Consider the following 15,952-nt stretch of genomic DNA (forward strand, 5'->3'; position numbering starts at 1 on the left):
AAATGAAGGGAGAGTTGTGCAGAATCAGAACTCAGAGTATGAAAGGGTGACTACTTCCCAACCAGCTCCTACCGCAACCCTCACTCATTGTCTCTGCTTCCCAGGGTACAGTATCTGCCACCAAAAAGGAAGAACTGTCCTCGTGAGTTTGAGTGGTAACGGAAAAGTTGTTTAAAATAACAGTGATAAGAATTAAGGGAAATTATGAAAAGCCACGGAATCCCATAAAAACTCAGCTGGGGGCTGGCGCTGCGGTATAGTGGGTAAAGCCCCTACCTATGGTGCCAGCATCCCATATGGGCACAGGTTTGAGTCCCAGCTGCTCCACTTCTGATCTGGCTCTCTGCTATGGCCTGGGAAAGCAGAAGAAGATAATCCAAGTCCTTGGGTCCCTGCACCTGCATGGGAGACCCAGAAGCAGCTCCTGGCTCCTGGCTCCAGATCGGCGAAGCTCCAGCCATTAAGGCCACCTGGGAGTGAACCAGCAGATAGAAGACCTCTCTCTTCCTTTGCCTCTCAAATAAAATGAAAACAAATCTTTAAAAAATAAAACTAACAGCAAACTTAAATGTCTTGGACACTATCACTAGCATCAATGAAAGTAGTTGAGTTCTCGCTCTCCATTATGTATTAGGGAAAATAAGCTTTCTCTCCTTTTTATAATGTTTTCTATGCAGAGAAAAAAAGCCTCAAAATTTTGCATGAGATGTCTCAAACAGCTTTAAGAGTTATTTCTTTGCAATTTTATTAATGAATCCATTTGTCATATGTTAAACCCCTGTTTGATGAAAATGTGACACTCCAGTGATTATTACAGTAGATGAAATTCTCAGATTTTCTGCTTGGAGATACACACCAAGCAGGTACAAACATCTCTCAGAGCATAATTTTATTTGTAAAATGGGAGCAACACTCCCAGCTTTTCAGCTATAGGGATTCATGAGATGATTTTTTAAAAAGATTTATTTATTAATTTGAAAGTCAGAGTTACACAGAGAGAGGAGAGGCAGAGGGAGAGAGAGAGAGAGAGAGAGAGAGAGAGAGAGAGAGAGAGGTCTTCCATATGATGGTTCACTCCCCAGATGGCCGCAACAATTGGAGCTACACCGATCTGAAGCCAGGAGCCAGAAGCTTCCTCCAGGTCTCCCACGTGGGTGCAGGCCCAAGTCCTTGGGCCATCTTCTACTGCTTTCCCAGGCCATAGCAGAGAGCCGGATCGGAAGTGGAGCAGCTGGGACCTGAACCGGCGCCCACATGGGATGCTGGCACTTAAGGCCAGGGTGTTAACCCGCTGTGCCACAGTGCCAGCCCCAGGATGTTGTTGATTAATATTCATCCTGCACCTACACAACACCAGCTTCACAACCTGGGAGTGCTGCAATGGGAAAGACCCTACTGACACCAGCAATGTTTCACAACGTGGAATTACATATGGCAGCTCTCATCGCAGATTTCATGGGCGTATTATTTCATGCTTTATGGCATTATAAAATTATGATCAACTTCATGCAGATCTAAAAAAAAAAACTTTGTTTCCACAAGGTTGCATATGAGATGAGAATTCAGGATGACCCAAATTCAAATTCAAATATGGTCAATGAGAGGAAGAATTAGGATTCTGTTAAAGGTATATTTTTCGCTTGCAAGCTATATTATGCATATATTTTCCAAACTTATGCACTTAGGACTTTATCATAAGATCAGTACCTGTGTTAATCAGGGTTCTTCAGAGAAACAGAGCCAATAGGAGTTATACAAAGGGACTTCAAACATGGAATTAAAAAGAATGGAATTAAAAGAGAAGTTTATTTTGATGCAGAAAGAATTTTGAAATGCGTGCATAGTTTTTTATAATACGCACTTTCCATGTATTATGAAAAAATGCACCAAAATACTCATACTTTGAACTGCAGTTTTCCAGAAACTTTATACAGTACCCTCATGTTATGGGGAGTTGGCTCACATGATTGTGGAGGGTGACAAGTCTCATGATCTGCAGTTTGCAAATTAGAAACCCAGCTGTGGTGTAATTCCAGGCCAAGTCTGAGCATCTGAAAACCAAGGCATTTCAGGGTATAAATCCCAGCACAGGAGCAAGTAAAGGCTAATCTGATATTCCAGCTCTAGCAGGCAGGAAGGGAACAAATCCAACCTTTTTTTTTTTTTTTTTAATTTGTTTATGTGAAAGTCAGTTACAGAGAAAGGGAAAGACAGAAATCTTCCACCTGCTGGAAGCCAAAGCCAGAAGCAGAGAGCCTCATCTGGTTTCCCACACGGATGGCAGGGGCCCAAACAAGTGGGCTATCCTCTACTGATTTCCCAGGCCACCAGCAGGGAGCCGGATCAGAAGTGGAGCAGCTAGAACTCGAACTGGTGCCCGCTGGGATGCTGGAGTCATAGAAAGCTGCTTTAGCTACCATAATACAGCACGACCCCCTTCCTCTACTTTTTAAGTTAATTAATTTGAGAGAGAGAGACGGAGAGAAAACAATCCAGGGAAAGATCTCCCATCCGCTGGTTCACTTCCCACATACCTCTAACAGCCGAGTCAGGGCCTGGCAGGAGCCGGGAGCTGGGAATGCAGTCCAGGTCTCTCATGTGGGTGGCAGCAACTCAATTACACCCAGGGTCTGCACTGGCAGGAAATTGGAATGAGGAGCCGGAGCCAGACATGGAACCCGAGCACTCCTCTACTGAATTCAGTAATCTTCACTTATACGCCAAACGCCCACCCCCTTCTTTCACTTCTTGTTCTATTCAGGCCTTTAAGAGATTGGGCAATGCCCGCCCATACTGGGGAGGGCAACCACTCCACTTTACTGAGCCTACCAATTCAAATGCTGGCCGTGTGCAGAAATATCATTTGATCTGAGTACTCCATGTCCTAGTCAAGTTGACACACAGAATTAACCATCACAATACCCATTCATTTAAATTTAGAAAAACAGAAATAAATATAAGTCCCAAACAGTCAAATCCTTTGACCAACTCCACAAGTAAGGAGAGGTGGAAGCCAAGTTATAAGCCCCAGGGCTCTGAGTCCAAAGCCAGTGTTGTTTTTCCTACATTACAATTTAGAGTCTAGCTGATTTAAATTTTTGCCTTTTTTGCACTTAATGTTTGGCCAAAGCTTAGTTGATGTTAAACTTTCTTAGAGGGAGAAGTAGCATTCTATCAAATACTCCAGCCAGCCATATTCGTAAGCACTCACAAAAGACTCTCGTGGCATGGCAGTGTTGACAGAGGAGATGGGGGCTGGGGGCTGCCAGGATGTTTGCCCTGGTGCATGTGGATGTGTGGAAGCTCAGGTTGCTCTCCTCAGCCAAGGCTGGGGCTTGGTGTAGTCAATGGTGAGGGTGGTGGGACTGGAGGGCAATGGCAGTCACCTGTGTTGATTTCTAGAACAAGAATGATTTAATAGACTTCAGTTAGAAGGGAGATATGAAGGGCATTAAAAGAGCTCATGGCAAAATGTGGATCATGAAAAAACTACGCATGGATTTCTAAATTTTTTGTACCCAAATAATTATCTTTTAATTCTGTTTCCCATGAACGTTTTGAAGACCTCCTATAGAATTCCTGGAAGGCATATTTATGAAATAAGAGAAAGACATGGAAACTTACTTCCTGGGAGGAGGTGGGGAGAGAAGTTTCTCTGAAGGAAAAACAAAGTGGGGGGGGGAGGGATCTCAATTAGCCATCACAGAGCAAGTATACTACAATGAGTGCCTATGGGTGTCTGTTGTTTCTAAGCTTCAGATCTGTAGGGAACAGAAAGAAGTCAAAAGACCTCCTCCGAAAGCGACATTCAACACAACGCTCTCAAAGCCAACGCGGAGAAACAGCAGCACCCCGGCTACTCCAGGATACGGATTTTACAGTCGCAGGATTGGAATCTCCCATACCAGCTTCTCAGAGCCCTTCCTCTTCTGGGGTTCAGCGGGTTGGCTGTCATTTTCTGTATTCCCCAGTCTCTTTCAAGGAACTATTTCATTGCAACAAAGACGCGGATATCCCTTGTCACGCATACACGTCCTGTGTAGATGAGCTGTGCAGTTACTGAGGTATCAGATTCATTTAACACTTCGCAAATTAATTTCAAGTTCAGTCTCCATTTCTCTGGCAAAGCTTTTGCTGTCCAGAGCTGCAGCCTGGATCATGGGCACGGAAGAGCCCCCACCTCCCTGTCGGCAGCAGCTCTATTTTCTCTGCCGTAGCACAGCTTGGCCTGCCCCAAGCTGACTGTCACTTGTTTTAGCATTGGCTAATCACCAATATGTTCTGTTAAGTGAGATTCATAGATGCTGATTGCATTTATTGCATAAATTACTTCATTATTAAAATCAGGTCATTGGAGCCCCCAAACCATTAACATGAAGGCTATTAACATAATTTCATAAGCTAATAAATCAAGCACAGGAAAAGAATTAAAGGGTTCTTAGTGATAAGTGTTTCTTCAGAGATTAAGGAACACAATTTTCTTATGCATATATTAACATTTTATGAGTGGATTCATGCACGAGCAGGATTTTTTTTTCCTTCTTTGCATACATGACGCACTTCATCTTCTCTGTGCTTGGTCTCTGAAGCTGGTTTTCAAAATCAAGATTTTTTTTCCCCCCTTTTCATATAACTGTAAAGCAATTTTTGACTGAACCCATTAGTCTTCTGTGATATGCACTACCTATGAAGTTCTTATCTTTTCACATTTCTTAGATTGCAAAAGCTTTGGGGGTAGGAAGAGCAGGCAAGGTAAATTTGGAAGAAAAAATCTTGGATTGGTCTTAGACAATGCAATTTTCATTCTAGGTGAATTTCAAATGTATGCCTGGTCTTAAACAGTTCTAGTGAAGTTCTAATTATCTCTTTAATTACAACACATACTGAGGTTAAGTGTTCTTATCAAATGGTGCATTAACAATGGGTTTTATTCCCTGGCTGGATGTAATAGGCTGTGATACTGGCCTGAACACATAGAAATTGGTTTCCTCCTTTATTTCACGTACCAGATTGTGAAAGATTCTGAGGGTCGGAGCCATCATTATCCAGTGCAATGATGTTGCCTGGAAACGGAGATAAGTTCCAATGTAAATTAGACTATAACAACTTTATCCTTTGTGCAATTTGTGTAATGTTTTTAGCAAATAGCAACTGATGGGTCATAATTAAAATATGTGAAATGTTGTTAGCAGCATTGTGTGTGATTTTATGGGTGCATGTGGGAGAACTGAGAGACTAGCAGTTGTTTCTATGAACAAGAGTGCACCAAATTTTTTCCTCTTCAGTTTTTAGTGACTATGGATAACCCCTGAATAAAGTACAAACTCTCCCAGACTCCATCATGTGTGCCTGTTAAAAACCCTTTTAGTTTCTCATTGCCTTTAGAATTAAAACACACACATTTCTTAGCCTGCAAGCCCCAAGTGGAACCTGCCCTTATTGGTCCAGCCTGTCTCGTAGCTTGATTTGCTTTACTGCTTTCTTTCAGTTCTTCCTAAGCGCAGTTTGCTTCCCTTCAATGGGCCTTTACACTCAGATTTTAATATTCTTCTTTGCTCTCTGAATCTGTTAACTTCTATTTAGTCCTCAGATCTCAGTTCAAGAGCCACTACCTCACGGAAGCTTTCCCTGACTACTCTGATTAGGTCAAATCTCTTGGCTATGATCATACCACCTATGTCTCATTTAAAGTTGCAATTCTAAATTCTGTGGTGTGGTTATTTAAGTTGCTAAGATGTTTACATAGTTAACAAAAATCAATATGAAATAAAGATCTATGCTAAGCTATCTAGCATTCCTACTCCCTTTAGACATTTCTCATTTATATTTCCAGTGTTCTGTTTTACAAAGACAAATGTAAACAAAAAAGCTAATAAAAATGTAAGACTTGTGTTTTCCGTCTTTGTAACACAAAAGATAACATACAAAGGTATTTCAAAAAGTTTGTGAGAAATTAGAATTAGAAGTTATTTTGGTGCAAAAAATTTTTGAAATGCATGCAGTTTTTTCATAGTACACATTTCTGTGAAGCTTCAGAAGATAGCCCTATACAGGGATTTCAACGTGTTGCAACCAAATGGCTTTTAATTTTGTTTTCCACACACTTTTTGGAACTTCCTCCTACTTAATGCATATTCCACATCATGCTTTTCCCCCTTACAGCATAGCTTGGAGCCTATTCTCTCGCAAGGTATAAAGAACCTCCTGTCTCCTTTTCACAGCTGCACCTTATTCCACAGTGAACAGTTCTTGGAACCAGTTCTTCATGGTAACCAATGGACTGTTTTCAATAATGCTCCAAGAACAGCTACATGTGTGTGTGCTGTTTTATGCATGCACAGGTGGACGTGTGGGGGGGCAGAAACAGAATTACTTTGCTGTGCCAATGGAGAAGGGAATCAGTAATTTTGGTAGCCATCACCATATAACCCTCCTGGTGGGCTGTATCATTTTGCATTTTCATTAGAAAAACAGTGCATGTTTTCACGGTCAACAGTCAGGTTGGGTCCAACTTTTGATTGGGAGGGAAGAAACACTGACTTTGAGTCATGTTGAGTATCTTTTTGTGTAAAGATCATTTGTGTATTTTTTCCTGTATGTGAACTATCTGCTCAGGCTCTTGTCTGCTTTCTTTTGGACTTTTAATCTTTTACTCCCTGTGATCAAAGAGCTTTTCATTATGAAATTCACCACGTATCTGTGATACACATTGTGTCTCCCCCAGTTTGTTATTTGCCTGGTGACTTTCCCCAAGATGGTGTTGGGTGTTGTATATCTTCCTCCTGCTGAGATACTAGTATCAGGGAAGGCAGGTCTCACGTCTCTATTGCTACTGGTATGTCCCCAAAGCCTGTAAAAAACTGTAAGACTCTTGAATGGCTTACAGGGCCCCTCACCTCTGCGGGTCCACAATTGTGTTCTTCCGCTCTTTCCTTTGGTCCACCATGGTTCCCCAGCCTTTCCCTCCCATGTTCCTAAGCTTGCAAACTGTGGAGGCCGACATCCTGTTACCTGCTCCTAGAAGGGCGCCCTCCCTCAAGCATCTGTTTTGTGATACATTCAGTCTTCTCAATCCCCACAGCCTCTAGTCTGGCCCCTGAGAGGCCTCCTCTGGAAAGAGGCTGGTTTCCAGCATTGTCTGCTTGGGTCCTGTCTCTTCTACCTCCAGCCAGCGTGCTGCCTGCCGACATCATTTCTTGTTGACCAGCCTTGCTCAAGGTATTTTCTCATCTCACTTTCTTGTCTCACCTATTTTTCTCATTAAAGTTCTAGGGTCTTCAAGACAAGAATTGTCTTGAAGTGGCAATTTCAGTGTCGAGTCAAAGGGCTCCCCGACAGCTTTGCTCCAGCACGGGAACTACTGACCATCGCACAACTCTGTACTTCTCAGCTTGGTCCTTCTGCCCGACATGAGTATCAGTCTTTTGCCCACTTCCAATTTTACCCAGAAAGTATGACCCACTTCTCACCAGCCGCTTCCCAAACTAGGATGAGATTCTGCAATCCCAGGGCCTCATAGTAATCTGAATATTCATACTGTGTATTTTTCTTGGAAGGTATGTGCCTGGCTCTCTACCTGTAGGAGCAGAACCTCTCTGAGGGCAGAAACATTCTTTATAATCTTCCAAGGGTTGTTCAGTTTACTTCCCCTGAGGCCACCTGTTGACTAGAATTGAAGGAATATTCGTTTCTAAGTTTCAAAATATAATTTGCACAGGACTCTTGTAATGGGTAGCAAGTTAAATCTCAAGTGCATAAAAATGAATGTGCTAACATAATGAAATCTTCCTTCATGGTTCATGCAAGCGTTAGTATGCACCTCCGTGTAGGCACACACACACGTGTGTGTGTGTGTGTGTGTGTCTATACGTCACATGTCCCAAAAGTGCGCATGGAGAGGGAAATTACATAAGCAGTTAGAAGTGAGGAGTACTCCAAAAATTTTTTACTTTGTGGTTTTGTGAAAAAGCAACTCTGCTCATTCCTGAAAGAGTTTGTCTCATTGTCTTATGTAATCTTTCCTGCTTTTTGGATTTGGAATAAAATTTCTCCATGGAAACATTTCTAGTTAACCCATAACCACTATCGACCTTGGATCACCCCGACAGGTGGACAGAATTCCATGTGGATGTGTTAAGACTTTTTGGAGCAATCTAACATATCTTGCCATTGTCTTTAACACATCTTCTCTCCTCTTTGGCTTGTCCTACCCAGGACAGTTCTTCCTAATTTAATCTTGAAGTCTTTCCAGGAAAATAGTTCATAGATATTTGATCATGGAAAAATCCAGAATATTTGATCTGGGACAGATTCCAGGGATCTTTCCCCACAACACTTCCATTACGCTCTGCCTATGACTGCCTGAATACTACATTTTCCTGCCTCTCTTGCAGCTGGCTATGGCCATGTGACTAAGTTTTGGCTAATGACATATAAACTTTAGTGTGACATGACTTCCAGAAATGGTCATTAAATCAAGAAGGTGCCAGCTCTCAAATCTGTGTTCCATGAACTTTGGAGCCATCCTGGGCTGCAGGGCCTGGGGCTCCCAAGTGATTTCAGAAGTGGTGGACTCATCCACTGTACCCCCAAACCTCCCCCGACATGCCAGGCCAGGCATGCCCAGCCCACTCTGCTGCTGCTACATCCAAGGCTCAGGCCTTTTTGCTCCCTCACCCCTGAGAATTCCAGGGAGACATCTGCCAAAGGCTTTCCTGATTTTCTTAGAAATAAGGTCGATGAGTATGAACTGGCTAGCATTCCAACTAGACTCAGTGGACTACCATATATTCACAAAGGCCCAAGTTCAAATCCCAGTTCTGGTACTTACAGGGGCTGTGACGTTAGAAATTTGTAATCTCTCCCACCTGCCAAATGGAGCGAATACAATCTCTGCTCCTTAGGATGAAAATGCAAGATGATGTATGTTGTTTCCTAATCATAACAGTTCTTCTTTAAGCCCAGTATGGGTCTTTACAAGAACTATTACACTTAATGCACATATCAGTCCTGTGTACTTAGGTAGAATCCTATTTTGCCAAGAAACTGAAGCACAAAGATGCTATTTGCCTAGTGACACACAGCTAGTGAATTGTGGAACTGGCATGTGAACTCAGGTAGTCCAAAATCATAGTCTTTTTTTTTTTTTTTTTTAAGATTTGTTTTGAAAGTCAGAGTTACAGAGAAGGAAAGAGAAAGGGGAGGGGTTGGGAAAAAATTTTCCCTCTGCTGATTCACTCCCCAGATAGTTGCAACAGCCAACACTGGGCTAGGCCAAAGCCAGGAACTTCTTACAGGGCTCCCACATGCAGCCCAAACACTTGTGCCATTTCTACTGCTTTTCCCAGGCCATTAGCAGGGAGCTGGATCAGAAGTGGAGCAGCCGGGACTTGAACCGGTGCACATATGGGGCACCACTGTTGCAGCTGGCTTAACCCACTACACCACAATGCTGGCCCCCGGAGTGTCTTTACTACTACATTGCCTACCTGTATACATTAGGCATACAACAATGTCTATTTGTTGAGGAAATGCCATATTAAGTTGGGGTCCTCCCAGCTTCAAGATGTGACATTTTTGGGCCCAGTGCTGTGGCACAGTAGGTAAAGCCACTGACTATGGTACCAGCATTCCATATGGGCACCAGTTTGAAACTGGCTGCTCCACTTCTGATCCAGCTCCCTGCTAATGTGCCTGGGAAAGCAGCAGATGATGGCCCAAGTCCTTGGGCTACTGCACCCACATGGGAGACCCTGAAGAAGCTCCTAGCTTCGAACCTGCCCAGCTCTGGCCATTGTGGTCATCTGGGGAGTGAATCAGCAGATGGCAAATCTCTGTCCTTCTCTCCCTCCTCCCCTCCCTAACTCTGCCTCTCCTCCCTAACTCTGCCTCTCAAATCTTAAAAAAAAAACAAACCCACACAATGACATTTGCATAAGTTATTTCCTATAAACCAATTTCTTATTTAACCTAGAAACCCTGTGAAATGAGTAGCTTTATCCATGTTTCCCATGGAGAAGGAATAGCTGCTTAGAAAGACCAAGTGATTGGGCCGGTGCTGTGGCTTAGCAGGTAAAGCTGCCACCTGCAGTGCTGGTATCCCACATGGATGCTGGTTTGAGTCCTGGCTGCTCCACTTCCCATCCAGCTCTCTGCTATGGCCTGGGAAAGTAGTAGAAGATGACCCAAGTCCTTGGGCCCCTGCACTCACATGGGAGACCTGAAGAGGCTCCTGGCTCCTGGCTTCGGATCAGTGCAGCTCCAGCCTTTGCAGCCATCTAGGGAGTGAACCATCGGATGGAAGACCTCTCTCTCTCTACCTCTGCCTCTCTGTAACTCTGCCTTTTAAATAAATAAATCTTAAAGAAAGACCAAGTGATTTATCCAAATCACACACCCACAGGTGGCAAAGCCAGTGCCTGAGCTCAGAAGAGACTGACGTCTGGATGAAACTGGAGCAGTTGTCTTTCATCACAAAGTAGAAGTCCTGTGCTAAAAACTGCTGGACAGCAAGATAGAAAGAGCCTGTGTCAGTGACAGCTTTTTGAAAATGCTCTTGTGAGGAACCTACTCCAACCTTCCTGTACATGAATAGAAATCAGGCCTCTGTCTTAGGCCTTTGTCAGCGTTTCATTGTTCACAGGGTTTCATGAGCCTAATCCTAGCTGAATTGAGTCATGGAAAAGAGCAGGGCTTGGAGAACTGCAAATTGCTCTCAAACAAGACCCTACCAATGCACTATCTGGATTCTAAAATGTATCACGGAATGGGAGAGAGAGATCAGAACTGCATTCTGAAGGGACTACTTCCTTTTCCTTGGCGAGAGTAGACGAAGTCCACGGCTTCTGTGCTGGTGATTTCAGAGTCAACATGGATGGGCTCTCTGAGGCCAGAATCCACAATCTCACAAGGGGGCAGCTGGAGAGCAAGTGTCAGGATAGGCACAGGTTCAAGAGAGAGCACAAAACACTACGGAGGCTGGAAGGTAGTGTTTTGTTTAAGATTTTCAAAGTCAGTTACAGAAAGAAGAGACGTAGAGAAAGAAAAATCTTGCATCTACTGGTTTACTACCCAAATGGCTGCAACGGCCAGCACTGGGCCAGGCCGAAGCGGGGAGCTCCATCCAGGTCTAAGGGAAGGGCTTAAACACCTGGACCATCTTCTGCTGCTTTTCCCGGGCCATACAGGAAGCTGGATCAGAAGTGGAGCAGCCAGGACACGAACTAGCACCCATATAGAATGCTGGTGTTGCAGGTGGTGTCTTTACTTGCTTTGCCACAAAGCCAGCCTCCAGAAGGCAGTGAATTTTTGGCAACATTTTAGGCAATCACTAGTTGGATTTAAAAAAAATGCAAGATATGAAATTTGTTCACATGGTAATGAGCATATTAGAACAACTCAATATCTCTGCTTATTTAAGCTATTTTCAGTCTGGTACTGTTCCACAAAGCAAACCATGCAAGATACTATGACACAGGCATTACACATTGTAGAGAAACCAGGGCCCAGGAAAGAGGCTTTGCCCTTATGTAGCCAGCTAGTTAGTAACAGCTGGGCCTTGAACAATGTTTGCTTGGGGCTCCTGGACCAGTTCTCTGCCTTCAGCACCTTGTTGTATCTGCCTGTGAAATCCATACCCAGTCAGGAAAACTGGTGGTTCCCCCAGGAAACCAAGCTGAAGTGGGATGCAATACTCAGCTTTACCTATAGTTCATGAGGAATCTGATACCAAACTTGTATCAGCCACCCAAAAGAGTGAAATTAGGCTTTGAAAATGTCCACAAACAGCATTTTGAGCTCGTATATCTATAAGAAATAAGATTTGCCTGGCTGGGGGCTCAGGAGGTTAAAGCCATGGCTTGGCAGTGCCAGCATCCCATAGAGGTGCTGGTTTGAGTCCCAGTTGTTCCACTTCCAATCCAGCTCCCTGCTAATGTGCCTGGGAAAGCAGCGGAGGACGGCCCAGGTGCTGGGGCTCTGCCACCTACGTGTGAGACCTGGAAGAAACTCCTGGCTCCTGACTTCAGCATGGCCCAGCCCTGGATGTTGCAATCATTTAGAAGTTGAACCAGCACATGGAAGATCTGTCTCTCCTTCTCTCTAACTCTGCCTTTCAAATAAATAAGTCTTTTAAGAAAATAAATTAAAAATATAAGATTTGCAGGCTGGTGTTGTGGCACAGGAAGTTAAGCTGCAGCCTGCCACACCAGCATCACATGCAAGTGCCAGTTTGAGTCCTGGCAGCTCTGCTTCCGCTCCAGCTTTCTGTTTAATGTGCTTGGGAAAGCAATGGAGGATGGCCCAGGTGCTTGGCCCCTTCCGCCTACGTGGGAAGCCCAGATGGAGTTCCAGACTCCTGGCTTTGGTCTGGCCCAGCTCTGGCTGTTGAGGCCATTTGGGGAGTGAACCCATAGATGGAAGTGCTCGCTCTCTGTCATTCAAATAAATATTTTTTAAAAGGTGAGTGCTTTTTAAAAAAATGTTTAAAAGATTTACTTATTTATTACTTGTGCTTGGGCCCCTGCACTCACATGGGAGACCTGGAAGAAGCTGCTCCTGGCTCCAGATTGGTCCAGCTCTAGCCATTGCAGCCATCTGGGGAGTGAACCAGCAGATGGAAGACCTCTCTCTCTCTCCCTCTCTCTAACTCTACCTCTCAAAATCTTGAAGGAGGGGAGAGGAGGGAGAAGAATCTACATGAGGTGATTTGAGACAAATGGTACAGGTGCCGAGATGTCCAGGACCCAGTGCACGACAGCACCCTGTTCTCTTTGCCTTGGGCTCTGAAATCTGCAGGTACCAACAGCAGACAGGTACAGCAGCATGATATTTAGAATGTTCTATGTGGACAAATGAAATGATAAACTAAGTCTAACGTTCTCTTTGGTACTAGATGATAATTTACCAAAGCACAGAGCCCTTCAAGCATTCATTTTTTTAGAAACTTCTAAAATGTTACTTCTTCCTACTCTGTATTTCAGTCTATTCCTCACTCATTACAAGATCCTCACATCTATATTTGTTGGTTTTTATTATTATGTTTTTTTGACAGGCAGAGTGGACAGTGAGAGAGAGAGAGAGAGAAAGGTCTTCCTTTTTCCGTTGGTTCACCCTCCAATGGCCGCCGCTGCCAGCGCGCTGCAGCCGGCACATCGCGCTGATCCAAAGCCAGGAGCCAGGTGCTTCTCCTGGTCTCCCATGCGGGTGCAGGGCCCAAGGACTTGGGCCATCTTCCACTGCACTCCCGGGCCAAAGCAGAGGGCTGGCCTGGAAGAGGGGCAACCAGGACAGAATCTGGCACCCCGACCGGGACTAGAACCCAGTGTGCTGGCGCCGCAGGCGGAGGATTAGCCCATTGAGCAGCGGCGCCGGCCCCTCACACCTATATTTGTACAAAGGCATTAAGTCCAAGCTGGATAGAATTAAAAATCCTTCTCTGATGGGAGATACATCTTTTCAGAGGCTGTTGTCTCTGACTGCTTTGTGAAAATTACCTTTTTTGAAATCTTAGACCTAACATTGGAAAAAATAACCCTTTTAGTTCAATACATATAAAATTCAATCCTTTCACTTACAAATGAGTAAAAATTGAAGTCACAAGAGAAGAAAGATGAATCAAAGGTCACAAAGCTAGTTGAGGTTTAGTAAGTATCCCTTCAATTCCTTTTATGTCTTTGCAGCGCAGATTAAATAGAAATATTTTCCCTCCCCTTCTGTTTTCTTACCCACCATGCACTCCGGATGAGGGCCCATGTGTGGAGTCATAAATATGGCACAACAAACACCATTACATACAATTTACCCAGTGACTTCTTTCACTCTCCTCTAGAGGAACAGAATGTCTCATAACCATTCCTTCTCACTTGTCAACTCAAGCTGGAGTTGAGCTGGCTGTTCTATGCAGGGAGGTGTGCAGGAATGCGCCATGTGTTAACAGCTAATTAGTAGCATTTCAGAGAGGTAGACCTGACTAACACAATCAAGCTCCGGTGAGCTCTGGTGCTGCTGCTCCCAGAGTCAAGGAAGCCCAGTAAAGTTGGGGACACTGGTTCTGGGCCGGGAGGTGGTTTCTGGGAGCAGCCAGCATCCTCATTTGGGGCATGACTAGTCAAGGTGTTCACTATTGGACTGAGCAAACTGCTGTGTGCCTGAAGGCTCCCGAGAACCCAGCGCCAGATCCCACATCTCTCAGATATCCACAGAGGACAGAAGGGCAGCAAGTACTTGCAGCAAGTGCCATGGTGCTAAAACAATAAAGTCCGAGACTGTCGCTTTCATGCCTTTTCTAACTGGATGATGTCCCCACCACACTCACTTGCACTGTCAAAATAGCATTTGGCCAAACTTCCATTCCCTGAATGGAAGGTGTCAGAAAAGAGAAACAATGACCGAAATAGTATGCTCTGGGGGCAGAAGGAAAACAATCACATATTAATAAACTAGGAGGTAGCAAAACCCACATATTCTGTATATTAAATTAACTGACCTGCTATCAGGATAACTACTATATTTATGCTTTCCAAGAAATTCAGTATCTTAACCTTTACTGAAGTTGATTAGGATGTAATACTTTTCAACATCCGCTTACAACACTGAGAACAAGCTGGTTTTCCTAGCTTCAACTCTGAGAAAAAACAATGAGCAGATTCATCAAGTATTCGTTTAGAACCAGCTCAATGTGTACAGTTTGTGCTTAGAGATATTGGGACTATTGCCTGGACCTGCAGGATTCCTGGAGTGCACTTTAGGCATCATGCAATTCATACAAATGCCCTATTATGCATCTACTCTGGTCCCAGCAAAGCGCAGTATTTTTACATTACTATTTTGAGATTGCCACTTGATAATTGCCACCATTACTCCAATCTTTTTTCTTTCACAGGGGATACAAAAGTGTCTGAACTCTTGTCACCAATATTTAATGAAAACTAATGGAAACTGGTCACCATGCAAAATGCAAAGAAATAATTGGTCCCATAATTACTCATTGCTCCAAAAAACAAACCATGGGGACCTCTAGCTACACAAGCAGGTTCAAAAGAAATTACGGGGCTACTGCTGTGGTGTAGTTCGCACAACTGCTGCCTGCGATGTCGGCATCCCATATGGGTACTGGTTCAAGTCCTGGATGCTCTACTTCTGATCCAGCTCCCTACTAATGGCCTGGGAAAAGCAGCAGAAGATGGCCCAAATATTTGAGCCCCTGCACTCATATGGGAAACCTGGAGGAAACTCCCAGCTTCAGCCCGACCCAGCCCTGGCCATTGTGTTCAACAGCAAATAGAAGAGCGCTTGCTCGCTCGCTCTCTCTCAACTTTGACTTTCAAGTAAATAAATAAATCTTTAAAAAAAATTGTAGCTCCCCTCTCTAACAAAGGCCCACTACGGTGACAGTAGAGAATCAAAGAGCACACATCAATAAGTACCAGGAGAATAGAACAGGAAACAGCAATTCTGGCACTATGAGAGCCCAAAGTGCAAGGGGGCTCATGTATAACATCATTAATTCCAAAGGCCACGACCCAGACGTCCAACTGAGAGAGATTTACCTGTACGAAGGAAGGGACTGATAGCAGCCAGTAGGTCTTATAATCCACAGGCCAGGCTAGAGCACACAACGTTAAATAGTGCTCAAGTAAACAAGCACACGTGGTTCATGGTCAAACCCAGTGGGCGTGTCCCTGGTGTTCTACAAGCTGCAGCTGTATGACATTCACATTGGCCTCCCCACCAGACTCTATTTAGGATATTTACCCTGGGGTGGGGGAGGGGGAGACAGGGGCGCCTCTCCCACAGTCTACCCCCAGGATAGAAGGACAGACTAGCCTTCTCTAAAGCAATATTTCAACACTACAGAGCAGATGGGTGGGCAATCACTGACTTAGCAGACGGGGGAAGGTTGCATGGTGACAGCCGGTAAGGCAATCCAAAAATCAGCTTGAAGGAAGCCACA

At 44.3% G+C, this 15,952-nt stretch overlaps 1 long non-coding RNA gene across 4 annotated transcripts; it reads right to left on the minus strand.

The window, feature by feature from the left end:
* Window positions 1–800: 800 nt before the first annotated feature.
* On the minus strand, window positions 801–15,703 carry LOC149126786 (uncharacterized). Of its 4 annotated transcripts, XR_016234241.1 has the most exons (5): window positions 15,549–15,703; window positions 5,007–5,063; window positions 2,535–2,630; window positions 1,964–2,051; window positions 1,749–1,763 (listed from the first exon to the last, which is right to left on the minus strand). It is a non-coding gene; the product is annotated as an uncharacterized LOC149126786 (long non-coding RNA). The 4 variants fall into 4 exon arrangements; XR_016234239.1 differs by lacking the exons at window positions 1,749–1,763; window positions 1,964–2,051 and adding an exon at window positions 801–1,375 and having other exon boundaries at window positions 15,549–15,701; XR_016234240.1 differs by lacking the exon at window positions 1,749–1,763 and having other exon boundaries at window positions 1,823–2,051; window positions 15,549–15,702.
* Between the last annotated feature and the right edge of the window lie 249 nt (window positions 15,704–15,952).

Source organism: Oryctolagus cuniculus, chromosome 5 (genome assembly GCF_051225735.1).
Source record: "Oryctolagus cuniculus isolate XC-2025 breed Fujian yellow rabbit chromosome 5, ASM5122573v1, whole genome shotgun sequence".
NCBI lineage: Eukaryota > Metazoa > Chordata > Mammalia > Lagomorpha > Leporidae > Oryctolagus > Oryctolagus cuniculus.